The sequence below is a fragment of the Phyllobates terribilis genome, unplaced genomic scaffold, assembly GCF_046119375.1.
Source record: "Phyllobates terribilis strain yellow unplaced genomic scaffold, ASM4611937v1 Scaffold_237__1_contigs__length_3040347, whole genome shotgun sequence".
Lineage (NCBI taxonomy): Eukaryota > Metazoa > Chordata > Amphibia > Anura > Dendrobatidae > Phyllobates > Phyllobates terribilis.
Window position 1 is genome coordinate 17,306 of NW_027362997.1, and position 17,305 is coordinate 34,610.

The window sequence follows — 17,305 nt, forward strand, 5'->3', positions numbered from 1 at the left end:
CCCCGTGTCCTGACTGTGGGGCCCGCCCGCCCCGTGTCCTGACTGTGGGGCCCGCCCGCCCCGTGTCCTGACTGTGGGGCTCGCCCGCCCCGTGTCCTGACTGTGGGGCTCATCCGCCCTGTGTCTGGACTTTGGGGCCCCCTGCCCCCGGTCTAGCCCCGTTTCCGGTCTGTGGGGCACGCCCGCCCCAAGCTTGGACTGTGGGGCCCGTCCGTCCCAGGTCTAGCCCCGAGCCTGGACTGTGGGGCCCGGCCGCCCTATATCCGGACTGCGGCCGCCCAGTGTCCGGACTATGGGCCCGTCCGCCCCGTGTCCGGACTGTGGGGCCGCCTGCATCGGGTCTAGCCCCAGGTCTGGACTGTGGGGCCCCCCGCCCGCCCCAGGTCCGGACGGTGGGGCCGCCCGCCCCGAGTCTAGCCCCAGGTCTGGACTGTGGGGCCCCGCGCCAGCCCCGGGTACGGACTGTGGGGCCCCCCACCCACCCCGGGTACGGACTGTGGGGCCCCCCGCTCGCCCCGAGTCTGGACTGTGGGGAAGCCTGCCCCGGGTCTGGACTGTGGGGCATGTCCGCCCCATGTCAGGACTGTGGGGCCCGTCCACCCAGTGTCTGGACTGTGGGGCCGCCTGCCCCTGGTCTAGCCTCAGGTCTGGACTGTGGGGCCGCCTGCCCTGGGACTAGCCCCGTGTCCGGACTGTGGGGCCCGTCCGCCCCGAGCCTGGACTGTGGGGCCCCCGCCCGCCCCGGGTACGGACTGTGGGGCCCCCCGCCCGCCCCGAGTCTGGACTGTGGGGACGCCTGCCCCGGGTCTGGACTGTGGGGCATGTCCGCCACATGTCAGGACTGTGGGGCCCGTCCACCCAGTGTCTGGACTGTGGGGCCGCCTGCCCCTGGTCTAGCCTCAGGTCTGGACTGTGGGGCCGCCTGCCCTGGGACTAGCCCCGTGTCCGGACTGTGGGGCCCGTCCGCCCCGAGCCTGGACTGTGGGGCCCGTCCGCCCCGAGCCTGGACTGTGGGGCCCCCCACCCGCCCCGGGTACAGACTGTGGGGCCCCCCGCTCGCCCCGAGTCTGGACTGTGGGGACGCCTGCCCCGGGTCTGGACTGTGGGGCATGTCCGCTCCATGTCAGGACTGTGGGGCCCGTCCACCCCGTGTCAGAACTGTGGGGCCGCCTGCCCCTGGTCTAGCCTCAGGTCTGGACTGTGGGGCCGCCTGCCCCGGGACTAGCCCCGCGTCCGGACTGTGGGGCCCGTCCGCCCCGAGCCTGGACTGTGGGGCCCGTCCGCCATATGTCCGGACTGTGGCTCCCCCCGTGTCCGGACTGTGGGGACCGTCCACCCCGTGTCCGGACTGTGGGCCGCGTGCTCCGGGTCTAGCCCCAGGTCTGGACTGTGGGGCATGCCTGCTCCGTGTCCGGACTGTGGGGCCCGTCCACCCCGTGTCCGGACTGTGGGCCGTCTGTCCCGGGTCTAGCCCCAGGTCTGGACTGTGGGGCCGCCTGCCCCGGGATTAGCCCTGTGTTTGGGCTGTGGGGCCCGCCCGCCCCATGTCCTGACTGTGGAGCCCGCCCTCCCCGTGTCCTGACTGTGGGGCCCGCCCGCCCCGTGTCCTGACTGTGGGGCCAGCCCGCCCCGTGTCCTGACTGTGGGGCCAGCCCGCCCCGCCCGCCCCGTGTCCTGACTGTGGGGCCCGCCCGCCCCGTGTCCAGACTGTGGGGCCCGCCCGCCCCGTGTCCAGACTGTGGGGCCCGCCCGCCCCGTGTCCAGACTGTGGGGCCCGCCCGCCCCGTGTCCAGACTGTGGGGCCCGCCCGCCCCGTGTCCAGTCTGTGGGGCCCGCCCGCCCCGTGTCCTGACTGTGGGGCCCGCCCGCCCCGAGTCCAGACTGTGGGGCCCGCCCGCCCCGAGTCCAGACTGTGGGGCCCATCCGCCCCGAGTCCAGACTGTGGGGCCCATCCGCCCCGAGTCCAGACTGTGGGGCCCATCCGCCCCGAGTCCAGACTGTGGGGCCCATCCGCCCCGAGTCCAGACTGTGGGGCCCATCCGCCCCGTGTCCAGACTGTGGGGCCCATCCGCCCCGTGTCCGCACTTGGGGCTGCCTGCCCCGGGTCTAGCCCCAGGTCTGGACTGTGGGGCCACCTGCCCCAGGACTAGCCCTGTGTCTAGACTGTGGGGCACGCCCGCCCCGAGCCTGGACTGTGGGACATGCCCGCCCCGAGTGGAAAAGGGGAGCCTGTCTGCCCCGGGCCTGGACGGTGGGGCCCGTCCGCCCTGAGCCTGGACTGTGGGGCCGGCTGCCCCCGGGTCTAGCCCCGAGCCTGGACTGTGGGGCTGCCTGCCCCGGGACTAGCCCCGCATCCGGACTGTGGGGCCCCCCGCCCGCCCCGTGTCCTGACTGTGGGGCCCCCCGCCCGCCCCGTGTCCTGACTGTGGGGCCCCCCGCCCGCCCCGTGTCCTGACTGTGGGGCCCCCCGCCCGCCCCGTGTCTTGACTGTGGGGCCCCCCGCCCGCCCCGTGTCCTGACTGTGGGGCCAGCCAGCCCCATGTCTTGACTGTGGGGCCCATCGGCCCCATGTCCGGCCTTTGCGGCCGCCTGCCCCGGGTCTAGCTCCAGGTTTGGACAGTGGGGACCCACGCCTGCCCCGGGTCCAGACTGTGGGGCCCCCCACCCGCCCCGACTCCGGACTGTGGGGCCCCCCGTCCGCCCCGATCCTGGACTTTGGGGCCTGTTCGCTCGAGCCTGGACCGTGCGGCCCGTCCTCCCCGAGCCTGGACCGTGGGACCCGTCCTCCCCGAGCCTGGACCGAGGGACCCGTCCTCCCCGAGCCTGGACCGAGGGGCCCGTCCGCCCCGAGCCTGGACCGTGGGGTCCGTACGCCCCGAGCCTGGACCGTGGGGCCCGTCCGCCCCGAGCCTGGACCGTGGGGCCCGTCCGCCCCGAGCCTGGAATGTGGGGCCCGTCCGCCCTGTGTCTGGATTGTTAGGCCGCCTGACCCGGATCTAGCCTCGGGTCCGGACTGTGGGGGCCGCCCGCCCCGGGTCCGGACTGTGGGGCCCGCCCGCCCCGGGTCCGGACTGTGGGGCCCGCCCGCCCCGGGTCCGGACTGTGGGGCCCGCCCGCCCTGGGCTACTTTCAGTGGTATGTCAGCCGATTGTGGTTTGTAGGCTTCTTTTCTTTACTGTCTCAATGCTTCATTAACTAGCAATTCTGCTGATATTGGTAAGAATGACTTCCGGGTGATAACGGCTGATCCTATCAAACAACAAGGAGGTGCCTTAATAAAGTACAGTCCTGAGGGTAGCTGGTGAGGCCAACAAATTTCCAGTCCATCCCTCATACTTAGATGATAAAGGCAGACCTGTTCAATATGCTATCTATGTCCCAGTTTGGCCTCTTGTTGGTAGGAGGTGTAAATGGTTGCTTTAAACAGAATGAAGCTATTTTAAGTCTGATGTCGGGAGTCTCAGAATGGACTGGTCGACATTTTACTTAGCAAAATATTTATGTCCCAGTTATCCTTCTAGTTGAAGTTGGTCATGGTTGTGATTAGTAGGGGAGTAACGACTGCGGTCGCAGCAAGTCACAAAGGCCCGGAGGATCAGGGGCCCGCCGACACCAGCAGAACCTTTAATTAGATGTGTGTCCTCCTACGCACATCCAGTTGAAGTGTATTGCTATGGACATACCTATTGGGTCCTTTAGCGACAATGCATTCTGTCGGCCAATCATAGGCCAGCACATGACGGGGCGCATGGCAGCAACGTCGTGCACTCCCGTCACAGGCCGAAGTCAGCTGCCTGCTTCACAACAGGACTTGCGGAGCGGGAGTGAAGGGAAGGTGGGTAGAGTATTTAAATATTTATTTTAAATAAGTTGCCATACTACTATATGTAGCATCGGCGTCTCTGCCCCCTGCTAGGCAGAGACGCCGTCCCATTCACCTCCTCGCTCCCCGCTCTGCGTTCACCAGCGCTCCTCTTCCTGCAGCCGGCGCGCGCAGCTCCCCGGGCACTGTGCTTAGGGCGCGCTCGCTCCCTCCCTCTTAAAGGGGCCGCATGCGCCGTCCTAAGGAGTCCTCGGCCAATAGCCGAGGGTCCTCCCATATATAAGGCACCTCCTCCAAAATGGAGGTGCCCGAGCAAAAGTTGTTGCACAGTGTTTCTGACTTCTGCTTCAGCCCTCAGGTCCCGCTGCTAGCCTGACTACCAGTCTTGCCCACCAGCCTGTTACCTGCCGTGCCTGCCAGCCCGCTCACCTGGGAGCACTTGCCTGTTGCCTGCCTGGTACCTGCCGTGCCTGTCAGCCCGCTCACCTGGGAGCACTTGCCTGTGACCTGCCTGTTACCTGCCGTGCCTTCCTGGAGGCTCCTGCCGTCACTTGCCGTGACCACTTGCCAGCCCACCTAGAGACTCCTGCCGTCACTTGCCGTGACCACCTAGAGACTCCTGCCGTCACTTGCCGTGACCACCTGCCAGCCCACCTAGAGACTCCTGCTCGCCAGCCTGCCTGCTGTGCCTACCTGCTATTCCGGTCAGTCCCTGCCATCTGTACCGTGAAGGTCACCTGCTCCCTTACAAGGTCATCCCCAGAGTAGCACCTGGTCCCTCGGCTCGGTCCCTCCCTGGTCACGGAGTCGTTAGCCGCCGTACGACCAGGGTCGGTCCGGGTTGATACTTAGTTACGCCCCTCTGGGTCCCTCCTTGCACCATAGCACAGAGGTTCTACCCCCCGGACCCATAACACTATATATGACTATGAGGTGCTTTATACTACTATATATGACTACGGGGTGCATTATACTGCTATATGACTATGGGGTACATTATACTACTATATATGAATATGGGGTATACTATACTACTATATATGGCTATAAGGGTGCATTATACTGTTATATATGACTATGATGTACATTATACTGCTATATATGACTATGGGGGTACATTATACTGCTATATATGACTGAAGTGCAATATAGTGCTATATATGACTATAGGGTGCATTTTACTACTATTTATGACTATGGAGGTGCATTACACTACTATATATGACTATGGGGGTTGTATTATACTACTACGGATGACTATTGGGGTTGTATTATACTACTACGGATGACTATAGGGGTGCATTATACTTCTGTATATGACTATGAAGGTGTATTATACTACTATATATGACTATGTGGGTGCATTATACTACTATATATGACTATGGGGGTGCATTATACTGATATGACAGTGGGGTGCATTATACTACTATATATGACTATGGGGGTACATTATACTACTATAAATGACTATGGGGTGCTTTATACTACTATAAATGACTATGGGGTGCTTTATACTACTATATATGACTATGGGGTGCTTTATACTACTATATATGACTATGGGATGCTTTATACTAGTGTATATGACTATGGGGGTGCAGTATACTATTATATATGACTATGGGGGTACATTATACAACTATATATGACCAGGAGGTGCAATATACTGCTATATATGACTTTGGGGTGCATTATACTACTATATAAACTATATGGGGGTACATTATACTGCCTTATATGACTATGGAGTGCATTATACTGCTTTATGTGACGATGGGGGTGCATTATACTTCTATGGATGACTATGAAGTGTATTATACTACTATATATGACTATGAGGATGCATTATACTACTGTACATGTCTATGGGGTGCATTATACTACTATATATGACTGGGGGTGCATTATACTGCTATATAGGACTATGGCTTGCATTATACTGCTATATATGACGATGGGGTGCATTATACTGCTATATATGACGATGGGGTGCATTATACTGCTATATATGACTATGGAGGTGCATTATACTACTATATATGACTATGGGGTGCATTACACTACTTTATATGACTATGGAGGTACATTATATTACCATATATGACTATGGGGGTGAATTATACTGCTATATATTATGATGTGGTGCATTATACTACTATGTATGACTGTAGAGGTGCTTTATACTTTATTGAAAACTATGGGGTGCATTATACTACATGTATGACTAGGAGCTGTGCATTATACTTTATGGACGACTATGGGCTGTACAGTATATTATATAGAGGAGAATGGGATGCATTATACTATATGGAGGACTATGGGATGCATTATACTATATGAAGGACTATGGGAAGTGCGTTATACTTAAGCTCTGGAGCCCCATGACTTGAATGTACACCCCTGGTGAGTATAATGGCTTAGGTTTTTTTTATACAATAAAGAACAGCGGCAGAATGGGGGACATATTCGGGATATATATATTCAGACTCTAGTTACGCCACTGGTCATAAGACACATGAAATCATTGTAAGTTCAATTAATATTCGGGGTCTGGAGTCATAAATTGGACTGGTTGGCGTTTAAGTTGGTTAACCATTTAGTTTCCAGCTTATCCTTTAAGTTGGATTTGTAAGTTGGGTATGGCTGAGCTGAGCAAAACCAGTGTAAGTCCAGCTGCTCCTCCTGGTCCGGTGTCATAGGATGGACTGCTCAGCATTTAAGTTGATAAACATCTACATTTCAGTTTACTCTCCTTGTTGGAGGTGCAAGCTGGACATGGCTGCAATAAGCTGAATAAAACCACTGTAAGTCCAGTTAAGGCTCCTAGTTGGAAGAGATGGCCTTGTGGACACAAAGTGATTAAACTGTTAATGCCCCAATCTACCCTCCTGGTATGGAGTGGTAAGATGAGCTTGATGGTGTCATGTTGGACAGCACTACAGTGGAGAAAATAAGTATTTGATACACTGACGATTTTGCAAGTTTTCCTACCTACAAAGAGTGTAGAGGTCTGTCATTTTTATCGTAGGTCACTTCATCTGTGAGAGACAAAATCTAAAAATCAGAAAATCACATTATATGATTTTTAAATAATTAAATTGCATTTTATTGCATGAAATAAGTATTTGATCACCTACCAACCAGCAAGAATTCTGGCTCTCACACACTTGTTAGTTTTTCTTTAAGAAGCCCTCCTACTCTGCACTCATTACCTGTATTAATTGCACTTGTTTGAACTTATTACCTGTATAAAAGACACAAGGCTGGGATGGGCTACAGGACAATAAGCAAGCAGCTTCACGAGACGCCAACAACTGTTGGCGCAATTATTAGAAAATGGAAGAAACACAAGATGACTAAGTCTTCCTCGGTCTGGGGCTCCATGCAAGATCTCGCCTCGTGGGGTAAGGATGATTCTGAGAAACGTCAGGAATCAGCCCAGAACTACATGGGAGGACCTGGTCAATGACCTAAATAGAGCTGGCACCACAGTCTCAAACATTACCATTAGTTACACACTACGCTATCATGGATTAAAATCCTGCAGGGCACACAAGGTCCAGTGCTCACCCCAGCACATATCCAGGCCTGTTTGAAGCTGCCAATAACCATCTGGATGATCCAGAGGAGGCATGGGAGAAGGTCATGTGGTCAGATGAGATCAAAATAGAACTTTTTGGTGTCCACTCCACTCACCTCGTTTGGAGGAAGAAGAAGGATGAGTACAACCCCAAGAACACTCTCCCAACCATGAAGCATGGCGGGGGAAACCTCATACTTCGGAGGTGCTTTTTTTTGCAAAGGGGACAGGACGACTACAATGTATTGAAGGGAGGATGGATGGGGTCATGTATCTTCCTTCCCTCAGTAAGCACGTTGAAGATGGGTTGTGGTTGGGTCTTCCAGCATGACAATGATCCGAAACACACAGCCAGGGCAACCTAAGGCGTGGCTCGATAAGAAGCATTTCAAGGTCCTGTAGTGGTCTAGCCAGTCTCCAGACCTGATCCCAGTAGAAAAGCTTTGGAGGGAGCTGAAACTCAATATTGCCCAGCAACAGCCCCGAAACTTGAAAGATCTGGAGAAGATCTGTATGGAGGAGAGGGCCAAAATCCCTGCTGCAGTGCGTGCAAACCTGGTCAAGAACCACAGGAATCGTCTGACCTCTGTAATTGCAAACAAAGGTTTCTGTACCAAATATTAAGTTCTATTTTTCTATTGTATCAAATACTTATTTCATGCAATAAAATGCAAATGAATTATGTAATGTTAATCATACAATGTGATTTTTCTGGATTTTATTTTTAAACTCGGTCTCTCACAGGTGAAGTGACCTACGATAAAAAATACAGACCTCTACATTCATTGTAGGTGGGAAAACTTGCAAAATCGGCAGTGTATTAAATACTTCTTTTCCCCACCGTATACCAGTCTGCCCTCCTAATGGAAGTTGGATCTGGATTCGCCAGTGTGGGGCTGATAAACCCTCAATGTCCCAGTCTATCCTCCTAACTGGAGGAGCATGATGGACGTAGTTATACCGGTTCTAGTGAAAATATTCCAAGACCAGCATATCCTCTTGGTTGAAGTTGGAAAATGGACATATTAGAAATTAAGTCAGTGAAGCCATTATACCCAATAAGTATTTCAGGATTGAAGTCCTAAAATTGGTAGATTGAACTAAGTGGTGAGTTGGTTAAATATCCGGTCAATGCGCTTTTTGGGTGATTAAAACGGCAATTCTGCAATAAATCTACAAGGGGAGGAATTGATGGATGAGTTAAAATGTCCACTTACCTGTCAGACTCCTGTAGAAAAGGAGTAACCTCTCCGCTAGTCAAGACGAATGCCTTCTCACTGCGTTTCTTCAGACGACTTAACGTTCCGCCCTATGGGACAAACCAAAAAAAAAAAAGATTGGTGAAGTTTGATTGAAATAAGGTATTAAATATTCTGGTTTCTGGATCCCCTTTGGCATTCTGGGATGCTCAATCTACACTTTATAGCAAAAAGTGGGGTAGATATTTTTGAACCATTAGGTGGTCATTGACACTGGAAGGGTTTCTTACTGTCCAGACCTTCGCCTTATGGGGGGCCTTACTTCAATGGAAAATATCAACAATATTGTGTTTGTGATCCAATTCTCTCGTATGCGAGATTCGGATCACAGGTGTGGAGAAGATGGAGCATTTAATTTCTCCATCTTCTCAATTGTGTGAGTCAGCTGGCGTATATTGGACTGCACTCAGATGACATCTGAGTGCAGTCCGATGTTTTTCACGTATCCATAGACTTGTATGGGCGCGTCGTCTGATATACTCTGCCAATTGCAGCATGCAGCAATTTTTTTCTCATGCCGACTTGGCATGAGAAAATAAACATTAGTTGGCACTGCCCCATAGTATAACATTGGAGTGAGTGCTATACTCATCCGAGTTATATGCCGGCTACTCAGCAGTGTCAGCGATCCCTAAAGGCATCACCTTGACAATCACAGCAATAAGCACATGACACAGACGTGTTGGCTCTGATTTTTTGGGGGGCAAAATGGTGCAGTGCTGAACTTCACCACAGACACCCCCAGCTACATGATGTGTAAACAGGAGCCCAAGATTGTGTGAAGAGACGCTTACCTGGACCAGTCTCCTTCAAGCTGTCCGGGGTTAAAGACATAAAATGATTCCGGTTTAGAAATGTGCACATTCTATTTCATCTGTGATGTCATGGAATGTCGATGACGTCACGCGCCCGGTGTTGTCATTAAAACTCTCACTGCTTTTTATGGATCCAGTTTACAACATCAACAACAAATTAATTCAATAAGAAGACAAAACCCCGACCTCATTTTATAATTCTATGAGGCACATTTAAAAGGAGCCTTTTATTTTATCTATATTACCTACTGCTCTATGTACTAAAATACCACCCAGGACCCCATCCTGCCATCCCTGACCCCAGTAACCTACAACTCCAATGTCACCCCCGAATTCAACAGGAACAAAGGAGCTGACAACAGAGAATGATGGCATACGCTACTAAATTTCTGTTACAAAGTGCTGTAATTCTACCACGTCAATGGCAAAACGATCCAAAAATGGAGCCCCATAAAGATGTCCCAACTTGAGCCCCCCCTATCTCCATGCCTTACTAGAGCATAGGGGTGACATAGGGGGCGAGCTCCATTGTAGTCTGCCATAGTGGGGAGCCAGTGCAAAGCGCTGGAAGACCCCCAACAAATATGTATCATCACATTGTCATCCTCCTGCTATAGGGGGCATGGAAAACGCTGCTTCCCCAGCAATATAGCAGCTCATTGCTGGGGGTTTAGCTGCCATACTTGTTAATATCAACAGATCATCAGTGACTCCTCATTTAGGTAAGGGGTGGTCCTGAAAATGTCTTATTACAGAGTGTTTCTGGAGATCCATGATAAATCCGGGGGATACGCTATAAGTATACCAAAGCTTAAAAGTAATGTGCTCCCTACCTGGACTCGTCCCCTTCCAGCTGTCAGATCCTAGTGACACAAGATGGCTCTGGTGCAGAGCTTCATACATTCTACTCCAGCTGTCATGTCTATGATGTCATGTGCATTGTGATGTCATCATGGCTCTCACGGTTATTTCACTTTTACAACCACAAGAAAAAGTTGATATTAATTGTTTAAAAAAACAAAACTAAAAAACATTGTGGGTAATTGCAGCCTGTGATTATTTTACACACTATCATTAATATTTGGGGGGATTAGTCAGGTCCTTCGCCTTCCCCTCCTGCACTGCACTTTATATGTTGTATATTATAATAATGGACAATCCACAAGCCCTGCTTGTAGAATATGTAATATATATACAGTACAGACCAAAAGTTTGGACACACCTCATTTAAAGATTTTTCTGTATTTTCATGACTATGAAAATTGTACATTTACACTGAAGGCATCAAAACTATGAATTAACACATGTGGAATTATATACTTAACAAAAAAGTGTGAAACAGCTGAAAATATGTCTTATATTCTAGGCTCTTCAGAGTAGCCACCTTTTGCTTTGATGACTACTTTGCACACTCTTGGCATTCTCTTCATGAGCTTCAAGAGGTAGTCACCGGAAATGGTTTTCACTTCACAGGTGTGCCCTGTCAGGTTTAATAAGTGGGATTTCTTGCCTTATAAATGGGGTTGGGATCATCAGTTGTGTTGTGCAGAAGCCTAGTGGATACACAGCTGATAGTCCTACTGAACAGACTGTTAGAATTTGTATTATGGCAAGAAAAAAGCAGCTAAGTAAAGAAAAACGAGTGGCCATCATTACATTAAGAAATGAAGGTCAGTCAGTCTGAAAAATTGGGAAAACTTTGAAAGTGTCCCCAAGTACAGTTGCAAAAACCATCAAGCGCTACAAAGAAACTGGCTCACATGAGGACCACCCCAGGAAAGGAAGACCAAGAGTCACCTCTGCTTCTGAGGATAAGTTTATCTGAGTCACCAGCCTCAGAAATCGCAGGTTAACAGCAGCTCAGATTAGAGACCAGGTCAATGCCACACAGAGTTCTAGCAGCAGACACATCTCTTCAACAACTGTTAAGAGGAGACTTTGTGCAGCAGGCCTTCATGGTAAAATAGCTGCTAGAAAACCACTGCTAAGAACAGGCAACAAGCAGAAGAGACTTGTTTGGGCTAAAGAACACAAGGAATGGACATTAGACCAGTGGAAATCTGTGCTTTGGTCTGATGAGTCCAAATTTGAGATCTTTGGTTTCAACCACCGTGTCTTTCTGCGACGCAGAAAAGGTGAACGGATGGACTCTACATGCCTGGTTCCCACCGTGAAGCATGGAGGAGGAGGAGGTGTGATGGTGTGGGGGTGCTTTGCTGGTGACACTGTTGGGGATTTATTCATAATTGAAGGCATACTGAACCAGCATGGCTACCACAGCATCTTGCAGCGGCATGCTATTCCATCCGGTTTGCGTTTAGTTGGACCATCATTTATTTTTCAACAGGACAATGACCCCAAACACACCTCCAGGCTGTGTAAGGGCTATTTGACCAAGAAGGAGAGTGATGGGGTGCTACGCCAGATGACCTGGCCTCCACAGTCACCAGACCTGAACCCAATCGAGATGGTTTGGGGTGAGCTGGACAGCAGAGTGAAGGCAAAAGGGCCAACAAGTGCTAAGCATCTCTGGGAACTCCGTCAAGATTGTTGGAAGACCATTTCCGGTGACTACTTCTTGAAGCTCATCAAGAGAATGCCAGGAGTGTGCAAAGCAGTCATCAAAGCAAAAGATGGCTACTTTGAAGAACCTAGAATATAAGACATATTTTCAGTTGTTTCACACTTTTTTGTTAAGTATATAATTCCACATGTGTTAATTCATAGTTTTGATGCCTTCGGTGTGAATGTACAATTTTCATAGTCATGAAAATACAGAAAAATCTTTAAATGAGAAGGTATGTCCAAACTTTTGGTCTGTACTGTATATACTAGATGGAGGCCCGATGCTGTCTCATCGGGAGGGCAGTAATGTCACGATGGGGGCAGGCTTTGCACAGTTGAGAATCTCTCCCCCCCATGTGCTCACCCACCTATCCACTCTCTCTTTCCCCCATGTGCTGACTTCTCCCGTCTGTGATCTCTTCTTTGACCTGTCTACCCCATGTGCTCTCCCCCTTGTCTGCTGTCTCTCTCCTTCCTGTGCTGTGTTCTCCCCTCATGTGCTGTCCCGTTTGAGCTGTCCCCCCCCCCTGTGCTCTGCCTCTCTCCCCCATCTGCTGTCTTCTCCTCTTTTGTGCTCTCTTCTTTGACCCGTGTACCCCATGTGCTATCCCCCTTGTCTGCTTTCTCTCTCCCCCATGTGCTGTCTTCTCCTCTCATGTGATCTCTTCTTTGACCTGTCTACCCCATGTGCTCTCCCCCTTGTCTGCTGTCTCTCTCCTTCCTGTGCTGTGTTCTCCCTTCATGTGCTGTCCCGTTTGAGCTGTCTCCCCCCTGTGCTCTGCCTCTCTCCCCCTGTGCGCTTTCTCTCTCCCCCATCTGCTGTCTTCTCCTCTCATGTGATCTCTTCTTTGACCTGTCTACCCCATGTGCTCTCCCCCTTGTCTGCTGTCTCTCTCCTTCCTGTGCTGTGTTCTCCCCTCATGTGCTGTCTTATTTGAGCTGTCTCCCCCCTGTGCTCTGTCTCTCTCCCCCTGTGTGCTTTCTCTCTCCCCCATCTGCTGTCTTCTCCTCTCATGTGATCTCTTCTTTGACCTGTGTACCCCATGTGCTCTCCCCCTTGTCTGCTCTCTCTCTCCACCCCTGTGCTGTCTTCTTCCCTCATGTGTTCTCTCGTTTGAGCTGTCTCCCCACGCAGTAAATCAGACTGCCGCCATCTTTGTGCAGGCAGATAGCGGCGGTCACATTAAAACTGCGCATGCGCTCCTCCTGTACAAAGATGGCGGCAGTCAGTGAATCATTCGGCTGATCCCGGCGGCGGCGTGTTTGCGACAGTGTTCTGCTGGTGGTACCACGCAAGAGGCTGCGTACGGCGTATACCGTGTGTGTGGTGCGTACGGCATATACAGAGTGTGTGTGTGGTGCGTACGGCGTATACAGAGTGTGTGTGTGGTGGTGCATATAGCGTATACAGAGTGTGTGTGTGTGTGTGTGGTGGTGCGTATGGCATATACAGTGTGTGTGGTGTGTACAGCGTATACAGTGTGTGTGTTGTGCGTACGGCGTATACTGTATGTTTGGTGTGTGCAGCGTATACAGTGTGTGTGTTGTGCGTATGGCGTATACAGTGTGTGTTGCATACGGCGTATACAGTGTGTGGTGCGTACGGCGTATACAGTGTGTGTTGCATACGGCGTATACAGTGTGTGGTGCGTAATGCGTATACAGTGTGTGGTGCGTACGGCGTATACAGTGTGTGTGTGGTGTGTACGGTGTATACAATGTGTGTGGTGCATATGCCGTATACATTGTGTGTGTGGTGCGTATGTAGCACCCTGAGGATTCGGCTGCTACAGGGGTATTGCACCTCAACCCAGAGGTGTGATATTCCACTCCCGGGTAAGGATGGAGTGTGGAACTGAGCTCGGTAGGCTGCATGCACTACACACATCCCATTTCCGGGGAACAGGCCGACGGTACTCCCACTTAGAAATGTGCAGGTACGACCGAGTCTGTTCCTGGCTGGAGTGGGAGGGGGGTGGTACATCCCAAGTAGTGTAGGGGCAGATAGGGGGAGCAGCCTGGGTAAAGATAGGAGCTCATTGGGTGCTGGTCACCTGAGCTCACACATAGAGGGTGTATATAAGGTGGGCACCATCAAAGAACAGGGTCAGTTGCAGAGAGAAAGTCAGCGAGCAGAGGAGAAGAGAGACCCAGAGTGAGAGAGGAGAAAGAGAGACCCAGAGGGGGAAACAGAAGAGAGGACTCTAAGAACCCAAATTAAATCCCCGGGTGAAGAGTCGGCATCAGGGTACCGGAACCCAAGCTGGTGGGGGCAAAAACACACCCCAGCCAGAGACCGGAGGCCGTGGGCAGCGTCTGCCACGGCCACCCACCACATCCACCACGAAGGCATACCACGTGGAGGGTCAGGGAACCCAAGGCCAAGGGTCTCCCAACAGAAGGCCCGAGGGAGCTGGACCTGGGTGGATCAATAGTGGGGACGGCCAGAGAAAGGACAGAAGGAGAGCTCAGGGTCACGCTCCGGACTTATTTGGGGGTTGGCTGGATCCAGAACCTGGTGGACGCAGCACGGCTCGGGAGGTCACTCGAAGCTGGAGTGACCGGAACATCAGCAGTGAGTAAACATCCTAAACTGCATAACCCGACTCTGTCTCTGATTGCCGTCTACACTGCATCACCACAACCCCCATCCTCTGCACCTGATCCCCCTGAGGCTATACCCCACCCGTTGGGGGTTATATCACCAAAGCTGCACCTACACCATCAGCCTCAGCGGACCCTGCTGCAGCGGCGGCCGTAGTGACCGCAATACAACGGGTGGCGTAGTCGACATTAAGAACTTAATAACATCTGTAGGACTGCCACATACAACTGAGTTTGACACCCTGGGCACGGACCGGGTCACAGCCACTCGGAAGACTACAACTCCCATCTGATCCGGCTCCGGATATTCCCCCTAAAGAATATGGCCCAGGGGGCGCGTCACGTACAGCGTATACAGAGTGTGTGTGGTGGTGCGTAAGGCGTATACAGAGCGTGTGTGGTGCATATAGCGTATACAGAGTGTGTGTGTGTGTGGTGGTGCGTACGGCATATACAGTGTGTGTGGTGTGTACAGCGTATACAGTGTGTGTGTTGTGCGTACGGCGTATACTGTGTGTGTGGTGTCTGCAGCGTATACAGTGTGTGTGTTGTGCGTATGGCGTATACAGTGTGTGTTGCATACGGCGTATACAGTGTGTGGTGCGTACGGCGTATACAGTGTGTGTTGCATACGGCGTATACAGTGTGTGGTGCGTACGGCGTATACAGTGTGTGATGCGTACGGCGTATACAGTGTGTGTGGTGCGTACGGCGTATACAGTGTGTGTGTGTGGTGTGTACGGTGTATACAATGTGTGTGGTGCATATGCCGTATACATTGTGTGTGTGGTGCGTACAGCGTATACAGAGTGTGTGTGGTGGTGCGTACAGCGTATACAGAGCGTGTGTGGTGCGTATGGCGTATACAGAGTGTGTGTGGTGGTGCATACAGCGTATACAGTGTGTGTGGGGGGGTGCGTACGGCGTATACAGTGTGTGTGTGGGGGGTGCGTATGGCGTATACAGTGTGTGTGGTGTTGCATACGGCGTATACAGGGTATGTGTGGTGCTTACGGCATATACAGTGTATGTGTGTGTGTGTGTGGTGCGCAGGGTGTATACAGAGTGCGTGTGTGTGGTGGTGCGTACGGCGTATACACTGTGTGTGTGTGTGTGTGGTGCGTACGGCGTATACACTGTGTGTGTGTGTGTGTGTGGTGCGTACGGCGTATATAGTGTGTGTGTGGTGCTTACGGCATGTACAGTGTGTGTGGTGCGCAGGGTGTATACAGAGTGCGTGTGTGTGGTGGTGCGTACGGCATATACAGTGTATGTGTGTGTGTGGTGCGTACGGCGTATACAGTGTGTGTCTGTGGTGGTGTATATGGCGTATACAGTGTATGTGGTATGTACGGCCAGGGGCATACATAGGAATCATGGGGCCCCATAGCAGAAGCTCTAATTGCCCCCCCCCCCCCCCAAAAAAAAACTAAATAATTGTCGGGGTCACCAAAGATCAGATCTCACAACTTTCCATCTTTACATAGTAATTTTCCTCCTGCTGACGTCCTAGATCTCTTTCATTGCCCCATAAAGTGTGATGCCAATAAAAGGGCCCCCCAAACACAGTATAATACCCCCATGGTGAATTCCTCCACATGCACAGTATAATGACCCTACTGTACCCCACCTCAACTCCCAGGGTAAAGTATGCTGTCCCCAACACAGTATGTTCCCCCAACTGTGAGCCGCTAGAGAGGATGGTACATAATAAGGGAGGGTGTTATACATAATAAAAGAGGAAACTATATAACTAAGGATGGCGCTATACATAATAAGTGAGTACACTATATACTAAGGGACTGTGCTATACATAATAAGTGAGTACACTATATACTAAGGGACTGTGCTATACATAATAAGGCTACATTCCTGCATCTGTGTGCAGTGTCGGTGTGCTGCCCTGTTTTACTGATGCATTGAGCATGTCCTATTCTAATCCTCAATATTGGATCAGAACAGGACATTCTCTGACCCTCTTAGATCTCATTCTCAGATCCGTGATTTTCATGGATGTGTGAATGGATCTATAAAACTGTACGAGTCCGTGGACCATCCGACAAAAACATCTGGCAGCACACGGACATTTCACACAAATGTGAGAATGCAGCCTAAGGGATTTTACAGATAACATTATCACTCCAAGTCACACAGTGCAGATACAGAGTAATATTTACATCCAGGCACTTACCGCTGACGTCTCATCTGATCAGAGTCGGTTTCTGCTGCTTCTTCTCCATCTGGTCAGACCTTCATGTCGACATCTCCCAGCCACGACTCGTCTTGTCACGATGATCTCCAGCCTAGAAAATAACAAGGTCACATATTGTATGTATACATGTGTCTCCCCCGCTCTGCGTCCTCGAATACAGATATGTAACCCCCCCCCCATTAATATACTATTAACCACCTAGTAATCAAAATATAAAGTGATAAGCAGCACTGTGCCCCCCATTAACTATAATCTGCACCGGCCAATAATATAAATTATTCAGTCTCTGTGACTCTCCCCAATTAACTGTAAGGCTATGTGCACACGGAAAATATACAAGGCTTAACAGTACAAGCAAAGTGAAACCCCCTTAATTGCTCTCTCCCAGCACCCCCATCATTGCTCTCTCCCAGCACCCTTGTCATTGCTCTCTCCCAGCACCCC